This window comes from Rattus norvegicus, chromosome 6 (genome assembly GCF_036323735.1).
Source record: "Rattus norvegicus strain BN/NHsdMcwi chromosome 6, GRCr8, whole genome shotgun sequence".
Lineage (NCBI taxonomy): Eukaryota > Metazoa > Chordata > Mammalia > Rodentia > Muridae > Rattus > Rattus norvegicus.
The window spans coordinates 42,933,788-42,956,252 of NC_086024.1; the positions used below are offsets into that span (position 1 = coordinate 42,933,788).

Consider the following 22,465-nt stretch of genomic DNA (forward strand, 5'->3'; position numbering starts at 1 on the left):
TGTCATATTTCTATGAATATCCCCATAAGTTATACCAAATATGTTTTAACTAGCAATGACAATGTATGTTTAAAACAGAAAGAGAAAAGAAAGAATAAAAAGGAGGTGGGAAAAGAAAGTAAACACAACAGGGGAGGATTTCTCTTGGATTTATAAGGAACGTTCAGAGAGTTAATTTAGTCACATTTTGCCCAGATGCAGATGTCCTCATAATAATGTTCCTCCATGACTCTCATCTGTTGTCCTCGAGTTCATTGTTACAGATGATAAAATCGCTGCCTTTCTTGTTTCCCTCAGACACAGCCCACTCAACTGAGAGAGAGCCTTGCTTATCTGTAAGGTCACTGGTTTGTTCTGTTAAGGCTGCCTGTGACAAAACTATAATTTCCAAAATGAAAGCATTGAGTTTTATTTAGAATCATAAGCATGGGGAACAAAGCAGATTTCTCACTTGTTTTTTTTTTCTCTCCCTTTGAGATGACACAAAACCCAAAGCCCAGTTGTTAGAATCAGAGGTGTTAATGGGATCTGGAGGAGAGACACACAGTTTGATATGCTGAGCTATCTACGCTGTTTCCTCTATCAAATCTTCATTACCTACCATACTGTGTCATTACTCACCAGCTTTAGCATCAACATGCAGCCCTGACATTCCTTTCCAGCCCCTCTCTCTCTACAGAAATAAATGCTTATTGATCAGTAGTGGCCATATCCAAAGCTGGCGGGAATCCGCAAGCTCATTAAGTTTCTTTATTAAAGCTGAATATAATCTGGAAAGAAGCGTTGATTCCCCCTGGATTTGGGGTCATTTATATCGTTCATTTGTAATCCTCTATTTGTAACATTTCATTACACACTCTCTAATGGGACTTGGGGATATTTTTGTTTGCTGAAGGATTTTTCGATCGTGCTGTTTTCCTCCCCCAATCATTAAAATGTTGATAGAACGTCTACAGGGAAAGACATGAGTGCAACTGTGAATGTCTCCAAGCTTAGCATGTGCTGAATTATATTTGCTTTCATTTATAAGGTGACTTGAGGTTGAGATTCTGATCCAGAGTTTAGCTATAACATTTGTTCCTTGGTGTCCTTGTGTCTTAGGCATCATTTGTCTTTCGCATTTCTCAAATTACTTCACAACCTTATTTCTCCCACAGAATTTTAAACATAGGTTTTAATTTCACCCAAGATTGCTGACTCTGCTCACTGTCTCCCTTTCCCTTACCTGTCTGCTCCTCCATCGTTTACTCATCTCGCCCAAGCAAAGTAATCCATTTAAAAGGGAAGCATGCTCTGTCGTCCCGTTATATAAAGTTCCCATTGCACTAAAGCCCAAATCAAAGGGTATTGTCAAACTTCAGTATCTGACCAGACTTCCCACCTTCCCTATCATCCACCTTTCCCTTTAGTTTTAATAAGTTCACCACCCTTCATGAGCTTTAATATCCAATGGCTCTGCCCCAATCACTCATTTGTCGTCATCTGGCTGACTGTACTTAGCATTTTGAAGCCAAATTTTCTATGCAATTTTTTCTTCTTACTCTTCCATATGATTCCCATGCGTGTGTCCACTTTTGAAATACAACACATTTGAAGCGTCTATCCGTGACTATGAGACCTAAGTGCATGTGTACATGTGTGTGTGTGTGTGTGTGTGTGTTATCATTCCTTCATTGTAGCTGGATGTTTCGTATCTTGCACAAAGAATACTGAATTCTACTGAACTGTTCATAAGAGAAATAAATAAAGGTATCAAATAAGCTACGCATACAGAATTAATGCAGATGCTACTCACGAGAAAGCATAAGATATAATAACCCTGCAAATAATTGAGTTGTACAACTCTTGGAATGTTGAAACTGCATTAGAAACTACATTAACGATATCCAAAAGATTCTAAGGCAATATAATTCAACTTGTTAGCTGATAGGTATGGGCACTGGATTGTGAAAAAGACACAGGTATTCCTAGAGTGGCAGTACAAAGCCACAGAACAGGAGCCCAGGACTTTCAACCCCTGTTGGTGTGTTCTGTGAAGGTCCAATCACTCGGTTTTCACTGAAATTCCAGTGCCCAAGGTTCATTTTCTGCCTTTGCAAAGGTCTGTATCACTTAGTAACCCATATGGTTGGAAGCAGGGATTCTAAAAGGAGATGTTCAGCTACAGTGTTTTTCAAGCTTTCGATTGTTACCACGGTGAAATTCAACAGTTTTCTAAAATATAAACTTGATTCATCAAATGTTAAAGATGGCTTCAACATACAAGTATAGCAAAGAACATAGGCTTTACCCAGAGGTATATAGTCTAATTATAATGCAATAAACCTGAGTATCAGATTTTTCTCATCACTGTCTTTATTTATGTAATGAATATATGTTAGAACGTGCTTAGACTTTCACAATGAGTATCAGAAGACAGTTTACTTTCTTATCTCCTGGGAACCATAGCATCACTTTCGAATATCAATTATTAAAGCTTATTAGTGATAATATATGAGGCTCTAGAGAAGCTTTTAATGCTTTCAATGTTAAAATAAACATAATATACTAGCTCTCAACAAAACTACACAGGTTTTCTGAAATGTCAAGTTGGCTAAAATGTTTAAAACTGGAAAGAATGTAATGAGTTATGAACTATTAGAAGCAAGTGCATACTTCTTTGGTCAATAAAACCCCGGAAAAGAGTTATGATTGTAGATACGTAGTATAACTGGTAGGCATCAAATACCCTGTTTGTAACACCCCAACTAAAAAAAGGGCAAATAATAACAGTAACAACTGGAGTAGCCTATTTGACTGCCCATCTATCCATCCATCTACCCATCTGCCTACCGGCTCACCAGTGTTCTTAGTTGTGAGAAGTTTGATGCACTTGGTAGTAATACCACTTCCTAGGTCTCATAATTTGAAGAAAATTCTACAGAAAGTTGGCACAAATGTTGCTTCATTGAGGCTAAATCCTGAAGAACCGAAGTACTTGCGACTGATCAAAATGTTGTATTGGATCTACCAGGATTCTTAAGACCGCAGATAACTTGTGCTCACATAGTTATGATAGAAGGACTTCAGTATGGTGTCATGATTCAGCATGGAGATGCCTTGCTATTGGTTACACGGCTGATGTGAAAGGTGAGTAAGTAGATAAGAGAGCTTGATGTGGTAGCTATTCTAATCTGCATAAGTCCTCACAGTCGATCAGAGGTAGAGCATAAACAAATGCTGAATGCACAGGCCTGCAACGATTCAGCTCTTTGACTTTACAGTGAATGCAAGGCACAACTCAGTAAAGTCAGAAATGGTAAGTTTTTGACACATAGTTCATGGTTTGTCATGAATACACACCATGTGAAGATGCATGTTTCTAATGAAGACATGACGTAGAAAAATACTCTGAGAATGAGAGTATTAACAACTGCCTAGTTTGATCCCTCTGCTGAGCTGCTGTGTGATCTTTGGAATATCATATCTCCTCTCTACTCTGCGGGTAATTTGTTACCTTTCAGATTGGATTGGGTATTGCTAAGTGTACTCTTGGGAGACATATGGCACCTTTAAAGTTTCCCTAAGAAAGGGATAAAGCAATTCTATTGAAATGAGACCTCATTATCATCTCTTAAAGGCAGTAATCATAATTTTCCATTTACATACTTTTCTGGCAAAATACTCAGGTTCATTTTCCTCTTAAATGTTCTCAAGTTAGTGGAGATTTTGAACATATAAATCTAATAAATTTGAACATGGAAATGAGCCACCTCCCTATTGTATTATTTTTTTTTACTTATTTTTCTCATATATTACATTCTGACCAGAGTTTCCTCCTCTCTCCTGTCTGTCCTCACAGTCCTTACCCCAACTTCCTCCTTCCCCAGATCCTCTCTTCCCCCACTTCCCTTCAGAAAAGGGCAGGCCTACCAGGGATATCAACTAAACATGGCATATAGAGTTCTAATAAGTTTAAGCATATCCCCTCCTATTAAAGGTGGATGAGGCAACACAGTAGGAGGAAATGGGTCCCATGAACAGATAAAAGAGTAAGAGACAGCCCTCAATCCCAGCATGAACAGTTTTTCCTAAGGTGAATAGTTAAGAATTTTTTCAAAGTTTCAACTCCTGATACTTCCCTTCCTTCTCTGATTGATTGATAATGGTAGAAAATAAAATTAGAAGGTGTGCCCCAACTGTGAAATGACTCATACAAATGGTTCAATGTGTTCCCTGTTGAAAAGCTCTTTGATAGGCAAGTGCTTTATTGCCTTAAAATATCCTGAATGAACTGTCCAACCCACTTAGATTGATCTAATGTTAGATATAGAAGGGCTCTTAGTCTCATTTTTCAAATATATTTTTATGGATGTAAAATCTGAGGGTCAGATTCCTTCATGACTGCGAAGAGGAACAAGACAGAGAAGACACAGCCCTGTAGCACATTGTGTTCTGCATTAATAGTCATTTCTTATAGTGAGGAGATATTTTAACTTTCACAAAGTACTTTCTTTCATAATTCACTCCAAACAATGGGGTGAGCAAGGCAATTCCTTGGTTTCAGAAAGGATAGTTTCGATCAAGCTGGGATGATCTCCATGAACCAAAGTGAATAGAATAGACTCTGTTACAGGTTCAAAAGACAGAAAGAACATCAATTTAAACCCATAGCATTTGTTTTTGTTACTTGTTAAAGACAAGATCTCACTGTGACAGGCTAATCTAAAACTCATCATCCTCCTGCCTCAGCCACTCAAATGGTGGAAGTATAGGTGTGTGACATCAGCCAAACATCCCGCTGGAACTTATTGTTGCCATGGTGCAGTGGGGACCATATACATTGTTAAATTTGTTTATATTTTATTTACTTAGATAATTTGTGGCACTCGCTTTTTACGTTTACAAAAGAGGAAATTCAAGAAGATTATATGATTTACTAAGGGCTGTATGATTGTCAAATTGATGCTTTAAGTTATCATTTCTGTGGTTTTCTTCCTGCAGATTCATCTCATTTGTACTGATATTCATGTACTGTGCTTCATCTACAATCCATTAAGCCATTACATGCCTACTGGGGTAGACAGTATGGAAATCTCCTCATTCAGTGACTGAAGAAAACACTTTATGTGCTTCGGGCTTTCTTGAATTTTTTTTTAAATACAGCTCTCTATCTACTTGTTTCTTTATATAACTAGTGATTAGTGACATGATTAACCCCCTTCTGGGCACAGAAAGACACCACACAGAGGTAAAGAAACCACACATTTTGACAGTGACCTCACAAATTTCAAAGTTGAAAAGGGAAATAGAGTTTCTTTTTTTTTTAAATTAGACTTTGATGTGAATTCTCATGACAAAAGAAAAGTTTGAATACATCAACATATTCATACTCTACTATAAAATAACTTGGAGAAAGGATGAAGAATACTAAGTTTGGGGTACCAAATTAAATCCAAATACTACATCCTGCATTGATTCCAATATGGCCATGGCCCCTGAAAAGCTATGGAGTTAACCTTTGAATTTGACAATGCTTAGTATACTAGAACCAAAACGTGGGACAAGACTTACTGGGAAGATGCACAGTTGTGAGTCTTGAAAATATAGATGCTTATAATGTTCAGCTCACCGTCTCTCCTCCCTGGTAGGGAAATTAGGGGATCATGACAGACCCTATGTCTAGCAATGAAAAGTTTCCATAGGCATGTGAATTTGAGAAGTGGACTATGGGTAAGAAATATGTATGGTTCAAAAAAGAATGTTTTACCTTTTGTGAACATCTAGAGCCAGACACTCTGGAAGAACCCCTAACTAGTCCACTATCATCCCAATACCCCAATTCTTTGGGTTCCAATTTAAAAAGTACTTAGTACACATACTTCATGAGTCATTATGGGCTTGAAATTAAGCCTATCCCTAAGTAGCTGTATCCACAGAAAAACAGTTGAATTTTCCTATTTGCCATTGTGGAAATGATATGAAAGCTGTTGGAAATCTTAAGCTAGTTCACATGACAGGAGTTAAATTTTCTAACCTTACTGGAACACGATGTGAATTTTTTTGGTTAATTTTAAAATAACTCTCTTTATGAGAAGTGAAAATTTCATAATTTATTTATATATTTCTTTGAACATATTTGTTCTAATAATGTAAAACAAATTTTACTTGATGTCACTATAATAGTAATAATGGTGATAAGGAAATAATAATAGTTAATTTTATCCTGTTTCTACAATGGGAGAGCTGTCAAATTGGCATATAAGATAAATATATATTTTCATTATATAGACACATGCACACACACACACACACATACACACATTATCATTACACCCAAGTACCATTAATGTAAGAAATAACATTATCTACATTTTATCAACTCCTTGAGAAAACTGGAGTTAAGAATGGAAAAGTACCTTACCTAATAACGTAGCCTGTGGCGAAGCCATTCAGTATAATACTTTTCATGGTAAGGCTTCATATTCCTAAGCCATGCCCACTCTCCATTGAAAAATGTTATAACTTGAAAGAAAGACATTTGCCTCTTTAACTTTGAAAGTCTAAGACATAACAGATTCAAAGTCTGCAACAGATACTTAAGAATAGTTACTAGTTGAATTTCTCTTTGAGCTCAGGCAGTGGGATTTCTTTCATTCTCCAAACTAGGGACACAAAAACACCATTAACACATGAAAAATGGAAATCACACCCCACTCTGAAATTATTAAGAAAAGTAAGTCTTCTTCTAAAATGACTTTGTGTATGCATACGTTCTCCCTCTCTCTCTCTCTCTCTTTCTTTCTCTGGGTGTGGGTGTGTGTGTGCATGTGCATGCAAGTGGGGCAAGTGAACCATGCCACAGACAGAACTGGTAAGGTTAAAGCAAGTTCAAAAACCATAATGATTGAGGATGGCAGGCTTTGAACCAACTCCTGTCCAGGCTCTACCTGTCCTAGAACATATAACTATGATACCTCATTGAAAGGACAATGCCAACCAGTAGTTCATAAAAACATGGACTTCTCCATGTTAATGAGGTACCTAGATAGGGCATGAGAGATTTTAGCCATTGAGCTTCCCTTCCTGGGCATGTGTGTGCCTATGTGCACACGAGTGCATGTATCTGTGTATGTCAGAAGGGAGTATCAGATAACCAGGATCTTGAGTAACAGTTGTGAGTCCTCTATGGATGCTAGGAACTGATATCAGACATTCTTAGTTGTTGAGAAATCACTTATGCCCCATATTAGGTCTTTTATGAGGACTATTTAGCATAAATACTAATGTCTTTGGAGGCGTATGAATTTCCCTTTTCTCTCACTTTAATGTGGTAACTGACAGGTTACTGTGTCATTCAATCAAGGCAGTGGTGTTGTCTGGGAGTCCAGGGTAGACTTTGAGGTTCAGTGGTCTCTGAGACAGGTGAAAGAAAATGTTAGACCTCTGCTGTCTTTTGCTCTCTTCTCAGTGTCAGAAATCCCAAGAAGCAGGACATCAATTCTCTGCTGAAGGAAGATGGAGATTGTTGTATCAAATCAGACTAGATCGTAAAACTGAAGTGGGCCCATTTTTTTTCTTTCTGACTTCTTGCATAATGCTTACTACAGATATTTTCTATTCTTTCTTTACAGTCCAGTCGTTATTCCCCTCCTGGTCTGCCCTCTGACAGTTCCTCATCCCATTCCTCCTTTCCCATCTCAAAGAGGATTTCCCCGGCCCCCAACCTCCCTCACTAGGCCTCCACACTCCCTGGGGCCTCAGGTGTTTCAAGGGGTAGATGCATTTTCTTTCACTCAGACCAGACCAGGCAGTCCTCTTCCACTGAGGCCAGAGAAGGCATCCCAGTTAGGAAAACAGGATTCATAGGCAGGCAACAGAGTCAGTACAGTCCCTGCTCAAGATTTTGGAAGATTAGAGTGAAGATGAAGCTACAAATATGCTACGTATATGGAAGAGGCCTAGGTCCAGCCCATGAATGATTCAGTTCTGGGAGCTCCCAAGAGTCCAGTATAGAGAGAATTCTCAACAGAGGAATCAGAATGGTCAAAATAAATGTAAAGAAATGTTAAATATCCTTAGTTGTAAGGGAAATGTGAATCAAGATGACTCCGAGACTCCATTTTTTTCCCAAAAATGCAGCCTCTTATACTGACCAAACAACTAAGTACAAATGAAGTCAATGGTGTATCCCATTAGCATGCTGCAGTGTGTATCAGTAAAACAAGCCCTCCCTACCTGATCCCTGACCCCTGGCAGACAGATAAATGATTGTGCACTGTGTGATGATACCTTTAGGTAACAACTTTGGTTCATGCAGTTGGCTGCCATAGATGTTGCATCCAAAACCCACAGCCCTGGCACCCAAAGTCAGTCAGTGGTGGTAGCTCTTCCTGTCAGCCATGCTCCTTAAGACCAGGTGAACACTGTGGTCAAGCATGCTGGTGGCAAACACCAAGCCCATGTCATTGCGTTCATCCAGTCCATTCAGCCAGGATGCTTCTCCTGCCAGGAAGCTGGAGCTTCTCTGATTTTCTGTCCTCTGGCAGTGGCCAGTGGTTAATGAGCTCCCTGTCCTCAAGTCCATGATGTATAGGCAGTGGCGAAGTAGAGTGAAGACATCTCCAAAGCCAAGGAAGGCCAAGTTTGCTACCTTGGGTGTCTTGATGACCCCGAGAATATCATAACTAGCAAAGTCCCACTGATACAAACCCAGGGCTGAACTACATACAATGTATTTTCCATCAAAGTGAAGTCTTGACTGTAAGCAGATACTTCTATCCTTGGAGATAGACAGTCCCGTTAAGCACTTACAGTTGACTTCTCTCCCAATTGGCCAAATCTCAATCTCATATTTGTCTGCACTTATGAGGATGTAGTCTCCACGGCTGTGCAAGGAGACTTGACTTGGCACTTCTGCAAGACCACCTTGGTAACTCATTCAGTATGCCCAAGGAGTGTGTTCAGGTATGTCCCATCAGTCAAAGCCCATACTTTCATAACGAAGTCTGCAGAACCACTTACCAAAATATCCAGTTCATCACTGTAGTCCGCACTGAACACCGCACCCATATGACCCCGGAAGTGCTGGGTCCTGGCTCCGGAACTCCATTCCCAGCAGGCCATAGTGCTATCAAAGGAGCCTGTCACAGCTGTTCATTGAACTTTACCGCTGCACAAGTATGGATCTGGATGCTGTAAACACACTGCGCTGTGCTTACATCCCACAGCTTTGCTGACAAGCCATCTGACCCTGAACCCATCTTTGTAGTAAAGTGTATGCACTCCAGCACTATGTCCAACTAATGATGAGGTCTCAAAGGCTTCATGGTCCTCCTTTTGCTTCATCTTCAAAATAACTTTCAAGTAAACCTTCTAGTATAATGCATCCTGAGCAGAATCGTCTATCTGCCACCCTCCATTTTTACATGCAGTTTGCCACACCTCCGCACAGGCACTTAACATCTTATTCCACTGCTTAGAGACCAGGTAGCATGTGAGTAGTCTGAGGATCAAGCCATTTTATCAAATAAAAACTGAGATGCAGGGAAGGAGTTTGAGGAAGTCCCACTAGAGGAGAGTCTCCAAGTTATGGGAGAGAGACCTGAGCTAGAAAACTCCACTCAGACTAATTAGGTGATCAAGAGTTTTAATTGTCTGCGAGTCAGTCAGAGAAAGAGATGAAATAGAAATGTTATCACGCCATGTCTCAAAGTTCTTTGTCTCCATATGTTTATGGAAATATTTATTCATGTGAGTACCCTGGGACTTGGGACCTTGTGGCAGGCTCATGCCAACTAGGCACGCGCTTGGCCGCCAGAGTTTTGCAGGGGCCAGGTCCGCTCCGCAGCCCTGTCACCTGGAGCTGTGGTCGATCCTCTGAGTGTACCATAAGACTCCATCTTATACCCCTCAGAATGGCTAAATCAAAATCTTAAGCTACAGCTTGAGGATGTAGAGCAAGGAGAACATGCCTCCATTGCTGGTGGGAATGTGAACTTGTAAAACCTCTCTGGAAATCAATTTGGCAGGTTCTCAAAAAACTGGGTATAGTTCTCTCTTGAAAACCAGCTATACAACTCCTTGGGATATACCCAGGTCATTCTCCTCTATCTCACAAGAACTCTTGTTCAACAATGCTCATGGAAGGTTTATTGGTAATAGCCAAAAACTGGAAAAATTCTAGATGCTCCTCAACTGAAGAATGGATAAAGAGGATGTGGTTCATTTACACAATGGAATACTACTCAGCTATTAAAAAGAAAGGCATCATTAAATCTGCAGGAAAATGGATGGAACTAGAAAATATTCTGGGTCAAGTAACCCAGACCCAAACAACATGCATGGTATGTATTCATTTATAAGTGGATATGAGCCATAAAGTACAGGCTACCCACACTATACTCTACAGATACAAAGAAGGTAAATAACAAGGAGGAGACAAGAGAGGATGCTTGAATCTCACTTAGAAGGTAAAATAGTATAGTCATCAGAGGTAGATAGAGGGAAGAACAGAATGTGAGAGGGAATGGAGAGAGCAATGTGGGTGGGTGAGCAGCTATAGGGAGAGCCCGGGGGAATGGAAATTAGCAGTAGATATGGGGAGAGGGAAGGTATCTCTAGGATGTAGCAGAGACTTAGGATATTGAAGTCTCCAGGGAATCTATGAGCGTGAGTCTAGCTGAGACTCCTAGGAGTGGGTTATATGTAGTATGAAGTGGCCACCTCTTGTAGCCAGGCAGGGCTACCAGGGGAGAGATTAGAACACCAACCCATTCACAGAACCTTTGACGTAAACTGTATCCTGCCTATAAGAAATGTAGAGGTAAAGATGTTGGGAGCCTGAAGGAATGGCCAACCAATGACTGGCGCATTCTAGGACCCATCCCGTGGGTAAGAACACATTCTTGACACTATTAATAATACTCTGTTTTGCTTGAAGACAAGAGCCTAGCCCAACTGCCCTCTGAGAGCTTCCACCAAGCAGCCAATGGAAACAGATTTAGGGACCCACAGTCACACATGAGATGGAGCTCAGAGTGTCTTGTGAAAGAGTTTGGGGGAGTACTGAGGGACTCAGCAGGGATAGGGACTCAACAAGACCTTCTCCTAATTATGGGACTCCACAAAAAGACCTGCCTCTATTTCTTAAAACTTTGCTGAGTAGAGCAAGGATTACCTGCTTGAAGCAGAAGATCAGTGAGGCTACAAACGTTACCTAAGATGTCACAGAACAAGAGTTGTGACAAGTGGAAAACAAACCCTGTGTTTCTGACCACTTGCCATTCTTAGTTAATATTAACATGGCAATGATAGTTAAACAAATAGAGACACACATGCATACATAAATACACATCCCTGGATTATAAAGACACACGGATGTTGATCCTTGCTTCATGCTAACTGGACGAACTGTTACAATTGTTTGTTCTATGACTAAGCTATAAAACATGATTGATTTGCCATTTATAGTTAACCTCTAAAAATTTCATATTGCTATGAATCTATCTACAATTAGTAACTTAATTGTGACTAGATATTATAGTTCATATATTGAAGATTCTTAAAATATGCAAAACTAATCAGTAGCTTTCATTTCTATCAATTAGACAACAATGTATGATAACCTTTCTCTATGCATTCATTCATTCAAAGTATGTATATGTGTGCACTCTGGACACAGCATAGCTATGGAGGGCAGATGACAACTTGCTTAAGATTATTCTTTCTTTCCATCTTGTGAATCCTTAGAATTGAAGACAGCCATGGTCAGGATAACCAACAGTCATGTTACTCCCTGAGTCATGTCAGGCCACGACTTAGCCTTTCTATTTTCAGGTCTCTGGATTTTATTTCTACAAGTGGGGTGATCTTTAGATCCTAAAGTTCATACTTCATCACCTTAATCATGAAATTTAGTTCATTCTATCAACTCTGCTTCTTCAATTCCAGTCCAGATGGTGTGGTCCCTGGGTCCTAGCATGGACCAAAATATACTTAAGTCTGCAGTAGTGGCCCATTTCCTCTGCCTGTCCTTCCTGTACTTTATTTTTGTAACCTTCTTTTCTGACCTTCTGACCTCTGAGACAACTTAATTCATCTGAGAAACTCTGACCTTACACAGAAACGCTAGACAAAGCTCTTGCTTTTAGAGTTCCATGAGATATACTGAGTAATGAGGAAGAAAACCAGAGAATTAAGAAAGAGAACCAATGTTACATAATGAAGCAGCCAAGAATCTAGCCTTTTTGCCACTCTGCTTCACGCCCTCACATATGCATACCCCAGCAAGGAAATGTAGGCTTTAAACTAAGCCCAGAGTCTTCCACCAGTACATTTCCTAAGAATGGAGGGAAGCAAGGAAATTGAACACACAGGGTAAATCTGTGCCTCTAATAAATGAGAAGCCACTGAAAGACAGAAGGCAGGAGCACCTTGGGACAGGTTATTGTCATGATTCACTTTTCTGGGTCGTTCCGCTCATGGTTCCAAACAAATCCAGAGAAAAGTACTTTTGGCAAATGCTAATAACTACACATAAAATGTCTGTATTACTTACCACTTCATTTTTTAAGACTGTGTCTCAATCAGGGCTTCGGGAAACAAGGATGCAGACTCTATAGGCTTGGCGCTGTTCTCCTGGGATCCATTGAAAATGAAAAAGAAAGCAGCATCCTGGGATGGACTCTGTCCCATACTTGTTTCATAGCGATTGTACCAGGTGGGGTGCTGGAACTCAGCGGGACATGGGGACCATTTTCAGAAGCAATTTTAAAGTTTACTTTTTAAAGGGGATGATGGATTTGGGGATAGTAATTGGTAAACTTTTTATCTACAGGAAGATAGTAGATACTTAGACTTTGTAATCCAAGGGGTCAGGTGTAATATATCTTCTACACTAACACATCCACACCTGGGAGACTTTTTGCCTAGGATGATGTGTGTAATCAGGATCTAGTGACAGTCAGATATTCTACAGAATAGAGACACATCTGGCATAAAATTCGGGCTGAAGGAGGTGTTTGCCTCAATCTCTGTTCTCCGTGACTTCTAAATCCAGACATGCTCCTTGTTCTTCTTGCAATGCCTGTCCTTGTCTTTTCCAGCTAGGACATCTAGGTAGGACAGGATGACTCACAGAATCACTGACTGTATACTAAAATTCCCACCACCCATCATTAGCAATTGCCAGGCAGAGGAGGCTACCTTCCATATCTTCCTTGTATGTGGGGCAGGGAAGACAAGAGTATCCCTAAAGCAAAGCATAACTGTATCCTGGCCAGCAAGGCATAGGGTGCAATGGAGACTAAAAGGGAAGGAAACCTCAGCCTGGTCTCTCCAGTTCAAATTGCTGGTCTTTTGGATGCACGCTTGGTGGACCGACCAAACCCAAAAAGTGGAATGGAGTTTGATTAAAGGCAACCACAACTGGATTGAAATGTGACTGATAGTGGACAGGACCATATTATACTGAGGAGAAACACTGAAAGGACAGAGAATCCAGAGAGTGATGCCCCTTTAGACACACTTAAAGTTGCAGGTGGTTGAGTACAGAAGAAAAGGCAGAATTTAAATGGCTTAGACATGGGACGTGATTAGCACCACAGGCACTGACATGAAGGATGAGGGTAATTTCCTAAGCAAGGACTTCATAGTGGCAAGTGCTAGGAAGAAGGCGGGTTTCATAGTATAAGCCAGCATGTTGCTCTCCATTTACCTGTGGAATGATTATCCATTCCTGTCTAGTGCTGCATGATTTGTGGGAGCTCTCTGTGGGTGGAGAGTCATAGCCTCATAATTAGCCTTGGCCATATAACTTTCTTTGACTAATAAAGGCTCAGCACAGACAATACAATGCTAGGTTGGAGTGAAATTCCTCTAAATGTATTTTCTTCTGACATTAATTATTTTTGTTCTTCGTGGAATGTACAGGTGGTACTGAAGCAAATTGTCACTTAGCCTGTGGATTTTGATCTGAAAGTCAAAACTTGATTGTCTTAAACTGCTGGTTTTTTATTCTTTGGTAATTTCATACATATACACAAAATATCAAGATCATATCTAACTTACTTTCTCCTGCCTAAAAGCCTGAGCATATCTGTTTCTCAATTTTATGTTTTCTCATCGTTTCTTCATCATCTTCTTAAAACACAATGAGTCCAATTAGTGCTGCCCATACTTACTTGGATAACAGTCCATCAGCATCTAGACTGGCCTTGAAGTCCTTATGTAACTGAGGATGATCTTGATTTTTAACTATTTCACCTCTAATCAGAAGTACTGGGATTACAATACTGCCTACCCCTATGCCTGATTCCATTGAAGCACTCCATTAATATAGAAAATGTTGATCGCTGAGAACAGCGATCACGCTGAGACTTTGAGTTTTCATTTTATGATAAGATGTACTGAGGATTTATTTCCAACATTCTGCAGTGTGATGTCTGAGTAGAGATTTAAATTTCAAGAAGATATCTTAGTTGAACCACAAAATGTGCATTAATCTTGACTCAAAGTTGACTCATTTGATCATCTGTCTACGTATGAAAATTCACCTGATCTATACCATAAATTCAACCTAGAATTAGAATTCAGAGATTGATTTTTGGAGGCATTAATAAACAAACTGCACATATTTGTTATGAATAATATATACATAAATATATTTATGTATATGTATATATCCACAGATTCTACAAAATAGTGCAACACTAACGACCATAAAAACATGAGGGCAGTGGTCATTTATTCATGGTGAATAGACATCATTGTTGGTATCAGGAACTGCTTTTACCTCCAGTAGTGACATCACCTGTGCATCTGTTGCCATTCCAACAGACATACATTCCCAGCATACCTTTGGTTCAGTTCCCACATTGACCTGGGAGCAGTTACATCACATTTCAAATAAAAGGCAGACTTTTCCTGTCCCCTCTCTCTTCTCTTTTTCCCCTCTCTCTCTTTCTCTTTCTCTCTTCTCCCTTCTCCTTCTCTTACTCCCCACCCCCTGATCTCCACCATCACAATAAACCTCTTCCACCTGAGTACATGTTGGCCTGGTTTGTCCAGATCGGACACAAGCCACGATTTCCATCTCAACAATAATAAAGTCTCTACATACGAAGGTCCACTTACTGTATCTGGATTTAGTTATTAGGGTGTACAATGGTGTGGAGCCTTAATGATTGTCCATGCTCTTTAAATCCCTCTAGCCTAGTTATAATTAGTACAAGACATTATTAACATGTGGCTCCTGGGTTACCTACATCAGAAGCAATTTCACAGCACAGTAGATTTTGTGTTTCCAATATTCCAAATCAGAATTTTTACATCAAACATTTCAATACACTCAGGGACTAGTACACAAATTCTCTAGATTTCTTGTGCATACTGAAGCCAGACAGCCCAGAGAGACCATGGGCCTCAAAACTAGATCCACATTTTATCATTTGGGATGTTTAAAAGCACATGATGTCTAGACTCCACACAAAATTCTAATTTGATTTGTCTGATATAAGGCTTAGATATTAGCATATTTTAGAAATTTTATAAATTTATTGTAGTGCATAATCAGAGAACTATAACACATTAACATAGAAATGAAATAAACTCATTATGACTTGGGATCTAGCCCGTGATAAATACAATTCAGGACACTGTAGGGGCTATACTGATAAAATTTATGGTAATCTTTCTTGAATGAATCTTAAAATAATACACTGTCTTGGGAAGATTGAACCTGGTGTCAAATATACTTTCAGAGCTAAATGGAAAATGTATCCAAAATATTTATCCAAAATGCTTAGATTCTTAATTAAGCACTCTGGGTTATTCTGTGTACACTAAACTCAAGAAGAACATAGAAGAGATCAGAGGGGAGTTGAGTAGGAAAGAAAGAGAATTCTGAATGTGGATTGGGCACCAGCTGAGGACATAGGAGCCCATCTGGTCAGAAAACAAGCAGATCTTGACAGGACAGTGTGGGTGTGCACATGCTCACAGCCTTTGAAACCTAAAGCTTTCTATATTCTGGCTTTGATATAGAACTTATTCTTTGCACACGTGTTACCTACCAGTTTTCAGTTGTGCATTTATTATGCAGTTATTGCATTTTGGGGGTGAATTTTTAAGAGCAATTGCTACAATATAATTTTGTGAACTTGGAGAACTGAACATTTCTAATTAGGTTGCTATAGCCTGTAGCCATATTACTGCAAATGTCATATCTCTGCTCTCTTTTTGATGTGAAAATGTAGGACAGTCAGCAATATACACAATTTAGTCTTAATGCAGGCAGATGATGATCATAACGACAGAAGGGTCTGCTTTTCATTAACCCAAATTCTACTTAGTCAAGCAGTTCCCTCATTACTCAGCTTACTTCCAAAATGATGTCTCTGCCTTTCAAGCAAGCTGCTGCTTTAGCAATTAACTGTCCATAAAAATGTGAGTAATTACCCTCTCTCAGGATGGTTAGTGTGTTGGTTACGCCCAAGGACCAGACTTGGACAATTTGAGTGACCTCTGTTTGTACAGTCCCAGGCTCCAGAGATCCTGCATTATTGGGATCCTTGACAACAAAGACATCTGGCTTTCTCCTCATGTCATTGATCTCTCCAGTGTTTAGAGAGAACATTAATGTGTGGATATTCCTATTTTGTCCAATCAATAACTGAAATACTATTTGCTTTTACTTTCCTATCCCAGTTTTCTTTATAAATCCATCATAAAGAGTTCCAAGACCCTCGTCTAGGACAATTTATATTCAAATAGTGCATAATGAAGTAAAATGAAAATTATTGAGAAAAGCATGGATGACCAATATCCCTTGAATATTTCCTCTGTATATGGCATCACAATGGCCTTAGAAATCTGTTAGTCCTGTTAGTTATTAATAGCAAGAACTATGCTGGTCCCACTCTATAAGGATGAGGAACCTCAGTGGAAATAAGGGACACTTTTGATAATGAAACCAAGTCATGGAGTTGTTTATTGGTCTCTATTGGTCTGATTCTAGAGCCATAATGGGGTTCTTTTTGAAAGGTAATATCCCTGGCTTTTTGAAATTCTTTACTGAATAACTAACCTTCAGTATAAATTTAAAACTCCTTAATATCTATCTTATTTACATCTTAAATTTTACTCATTTTTAAAAATGCAACAGAAATGTTTCCTTAGTTCAGATTGGCAGCCAACCCCAGCCCTTCTGACACATATACCATTTATTAAGAGCTATTACAACCATTTCTATGCAAATGTTTCTCTCAATTTAGGGTTCTTTGAGTGGTCAAGGGCTGTGTTTAATTAATTGGCACCTTTTCCACTTTTAGAATAATGCAGGACACTGGGGACTCCTCACTTTGACAGATGTTTGCTAAACACATATCAACACAGATGAATCAACCAATAAGAAAAACTGAGGTAAGCATCACCTTTCCCTTCTTTCCTGCTCCAATTTCCTCAGGAGAGTTTTTTCCTGTCTGTCCTTTGGATAATGAAGATATTATATAGACAGTGATCCCTGAATGACCAGAGAAATTGCACAGATTCTCTTAGATCTCTTATAATTTATGCTAATGTCAACTGGACTTTACGCCCTAGAAATACTTTTACTCCAAGTATCAACTTTTTAAAAGTTAAATTGAAATCCGTCCTAAGCTTCTGAAAGGAAATATGATGTTGCAAAATTATTATGAAACTGGCTTTTGCAACTGCAATGGGTAGAGAATAAAAGTGAGGAGGTTGATAATGTTTCTTCAGAGGAAATGAAAATTTGGCTGTGGATAAAGCAAGAAGCAGTGAAGAATTTTTCTACCACCTTTAATCTCAGTGACTTTTGGACAGGGCAGAATTCTGGGAAAGTCCTTGGGGGTTCTGATATCAGACTTAAAAGCAGCTACTTATTGAATACCAAACTGTGCACAAAACTACATGAAACTTTAAGAATAAAGAACCAATCAAGATGTGCACCTTTTTCCTGCAGTGTGTGTGGGAGGGGTGTCGAGGCACACAATAGATAATTATAATGCCGTGTGAAGTTTGAGAGATTTGAGAACAAACACAACTGCTCTGTGTTTTAGAAAAATATGCACATCAGGCATTAAAGACCCCCCACCTCCCAGGGGCCCTGAGAGGGCTTTGCAAAAGTGATATTAGACAGAGATGTGGTATGGTGAGTTATACCTCTGTGAATTTCTTTAGGAAAAATAGCACACCAGACAGAGGGTGGAAGTTTTGTGAAGGCCTCATGAAGTAAAATAGCATGATTAAGTAATGATAAAGGACAGTGGTGGTGTGGAAAAACTTCTGTGTATCTCTTATGGGAAAAGTTAGGGAGGGTCACTGGTATTTTACATGGTGGGAAGAAGGAGCACAGGACAGATGTGAAAGAGGACATTTACTTGGAAATCTGAATGTCGTTTGTTTAGGCATCATCTAAAGGGTTAAAGATTGGACAACTTTGGATATTTTATATTTTGTAATAATGTTAAGCTAAAAGCATGCCTATGGAAGATAAGAGCTCTGAAATTAAAGTGTGACAGTTTCAAGGCAAATGATCTAACTGCCTCATGGAAGGGAGGCCACATTGATGCAAAGCACCCTTGGTTTCCAGTAAATTCTGAGGGTAAAGACAAAATTGGTTCTGTCCTTATAGATACAGAAAACAAATAGAGACTCCTTTGGAAGAAGTAAGCTGCAAAAAGATGACTTCTGTTGGCTTCTAAAAATGCACTGCCTCTTATTTTATATGGGAATGACATTGTAGTTTTTGGCAATTCAATGATCCTGCAAATGTTACCTGCCACCCCTGAAAGGGACCACTGGGTCAAGTGTGTAGAATGCCAGATGTGTAGGGGCTTTAAAATGTAGGTTTACCAGGATTGCTGTGTTGAAGTAGATGACATTAACATTTTATCTATTTGTTCCATGAAGGAAACTGTATCTAAAGCCCACCACTCCATATCCATTCTCCTAAACAGGATATATAATAGTTCATTTGCATACTTGATTTCTTTCTTTTTCTATGACTTCCTAGGAATAAAATATATGTAATAATTACTTCTATCTAAGATTTCTGTATCTCTTGTACTTTATACCAGTCTTCTGCTTTGAATTTCTGATACCTCTTCTAGCTTCATTATCTATAGGATATTATGCTATCTAAAATGTTTTAACCTGAAATATATCAGAGCAACATGAAGTGATAGATAATCCCCTACAGTGCAGATAAAGGCAGCTATCTTTCCTGAGTCTCCAGAGCTCATAAACAATTCCTCTAATTTGAGAACTCAGTCTCACAAATGGCCAAACCCAGCATTCTTTCAGCGGGGATTTTAACTTTCTGAGGGAGCCATGGTTTTAAAAAGGTGTTTGTTGCCATTGTTGACATAGCTTAGGTATCCTCTTAACTTTTAATATATTTTCTTCCAGCTGATATTCTTTAAAAAACTTGGGAATATGCCTAATGGTAATTATAAGAAATTTTAAGAATCAGCACAGATTTAATTTTCTTTACCTACCTTTCAGTGATTATTCTGCTTTAATGAAATTATTGTAACTCCACCTCCTGTACAAAGAAGAAGCTACATGCTGGACTTGGTGATTTATAAAGATGTTGTGTCTCAACTATTCAATACCATATGGTTCTTATATATAATATATGTATATATGTAATATATAACTATATATATGTATATATTAGACTTTTTGATGTGAATTTAGTCTTTCTCTTTCCATTTCTATACTTGTAAGCCATAATGTCCTGAAACATGTGTAATGTCTTCCTTAAATCATCTTATTTTAATATACAGGTTCTCATCTCCTGTGATTGACTGTAGCTTCTTCTGTATCTTGAAAATCTGTGTACCTCTTATAACAAAGAGCACAGGTGTAATGTTTTTCGAATTGCTAGAATGAATGAGTTGATACATTAGGTATACTGACCTTGATGAATCTAACTGCTACTATTACATCTTTGCACTAGAAGTCAACTAGAGACAGCTCACACTTTTATAAAATCTTCTCAATCTCCACACTACACACTGATTCTTAACTGTAAAAGTGATTTATATACCTCAGTAATATGACAAGAAGCATATTCTTACGGAGAGCTTTATATATATAGAACATTTTACATGCTTCTTCTCCATGTGACAGGCAAATGTAATCATCTTCTTTTAATGGAAGGAAAGGCGGATTTTCTAGCATTAACAGTTTTAACTCAAATAAATATAAATTAATAATGTCTATGCTATATACCAAACCTCTATCAAATGACTCCAGGACAAGGCAGAGTTTGGGGATAATATTTGGAGTATTCCTGTGATTGGTATTCTTCTACTTTAACAGATACCACAAAGTATCTGTTGAGAGTCATATAGGCGTAAAGAATGAAATCTTCTAAAGGGGTACAAATATATGAACAGTGAAGAATACTTTGCCAAAAGAAGGATAAAAATGGAGGATGTTGCCATCCTCTTTCTCACTTTCTCTCTCTCCTTTCCCTCTCCTCCCTCTTCCTCTTCTCTTCCCCTTTCTCCTCCCTCTTCTTTCCTATTCTCTCTACTCTCCCTCCCCATCTACTCTGCCTCTCTCCCTCTCACTCCTTATCCCCATCTTCTTCCCTATTTCCATCTCCATAAACATAAAAAGACTTAACACCAACAGAATTTTACATTTCTTGGAATGTTTCTAGGGATAAGAAACAGATAGTAGATTCAATCAATGAAAGCCAATATATACAAGTGCATCATATAGAAAATGTTTTTATTGAAATCCTACAATTCAATGTTTCCACTGAGAAATAAGTGAAGATCTATATTATCCGTAAAATTTTAATCTGATAAAACTGAGAGAACATCACATGGGTATTTCATCATTGGATATTCCTAGTAAAATGAAACAAAGAATATTGTCAACCCCACAGAGTAAATTTGAAAATGAAGATATAAAATTTGAATGCCAGAATATAAGATTTTTTTAAATGCTTTTGAATGCTGGGGATAATTGAAAAACCTTGAATCTGTATTCTTAAATATGAATATACATGTTGAAAGAAGATAAAGTTTATGTACATGGTTCAGTGGAAAAACCAGAACCAGTGTAAGATATTAATTGATTTAGTAAACAATCAGTGTAAATACTACAGTGCTCGTAGAAAGAAATCAGAGTGGTGGGGTTGGGGATTTAGCTCAGTGGTAGAGCGCTTGCCTAGGAAGCGCAAGGCCCTGGGTTCGGTCCCCAGCTCCGAAAAAAAGAACCAAAAAAAAAAAAAAAAGAAATCAGAGTGGTAACTCTAAATGTCACTTGGGGATCTTGTTTGTTTTCAAAGATGTCCATAATAAGTATAACACACTGTGGAACATAAACCAGAGAAATATATTTCCTATGGAGCTTGACGCTGGGACTCTGAGAGCATAGTTTTCCAAGATCACTATTTCAGAATTAATTGAGTGCTTTTGTAGGTAGAAGGACTGGTGTCTTTAGTAATTTTGGGATTTCTTGGTTTGTACATACATCATCATGTATATAATTTCACCCATCGTTCTTGCTGTATGCACAACTCAGTCTGAAAATTGAGTCATATCTAATCAGGGTCCAAGTAAACACCTTAGTTTTAACATGAATGCATATGATTCATATTTCTAAGCATCACAGTCTAAGGTACTAGGAGTTAGAGCTTCAGGGTCTTTGTCAAAAGGGAAAGTACTGAACAGTACCTAAAAGCATTGAAGCAGTCCTAGAATCTGAACAGAGTTTCTCTGATTATGTTGATGACAAACAAATATTAAAACAATAGTGGTCGTATTATTCTTCTGGCTGCAGTGACAAATAACCTAACAGGAAGCAATCTACATTCAGGATAACCATGCTATAATTAACAGACACAAAGTAGCCAAATAATGAGGATAGCATAAGTGAGGATGGTTGAATCTTTCTCAGAAAAGGAAGCAAAATAGATATGGGAGGTTGATGAAAGGAAGGAACTGGATAGAAGAGGCCCCAACATATAAAAAAGACACGTGCTCCACTATGTTCATTGCAGCCTTATTTATAATAGCCAGAAGCTGGAAAGAACCCAGATGCCCTTCAACAGAGGAATGGATACAGAAAATGTGGTACATCTACACAATGGAATATTACTCAGCTATCAAAAACAACGACTTTATGAAATTCGTAGGCAAATGGTTGGAACTGGAAAACATCATCCTGAGTGAGCTAACCCAATCACAGAAAGACATACATGGTATGCACTCATTGATAAGTGGCTATTAGCCCAAATGCTTGAATTACCCTAGATACCTAGAACAAATGAAACTCAAGACGGATGATCAAAATGTGAATGCTTCACTCCTTCTTTAAAAGGGGAACAAGAATACCCTTGGCAGGGAAGAGAGAGGCAAAGATTAAAACAGAGACTGAAGGAACACCCATTCAGAGCCTGCCCCACATGTGGCCCATACATATATAGCCACCCAATTGGACA

At 38.7% G+C, this 22,465-nt stretch overlaps 1 pseudogene; it reads right to left on the reverse strand.

Moving 5' to 3' along the window:
• Window positions 1-6,210: 6,210 nt before the first annotated feature.
• On the reverse strand, window positions 6,211-9,708 carry Fbxw2-ps2 (F-box and WD repeat domain containing 2, pseudogene 2; annotated as a pseudogene).
• Between the last annotated feature and the right edge of the window lie 12,757 nt (window positions 9,709-22,465).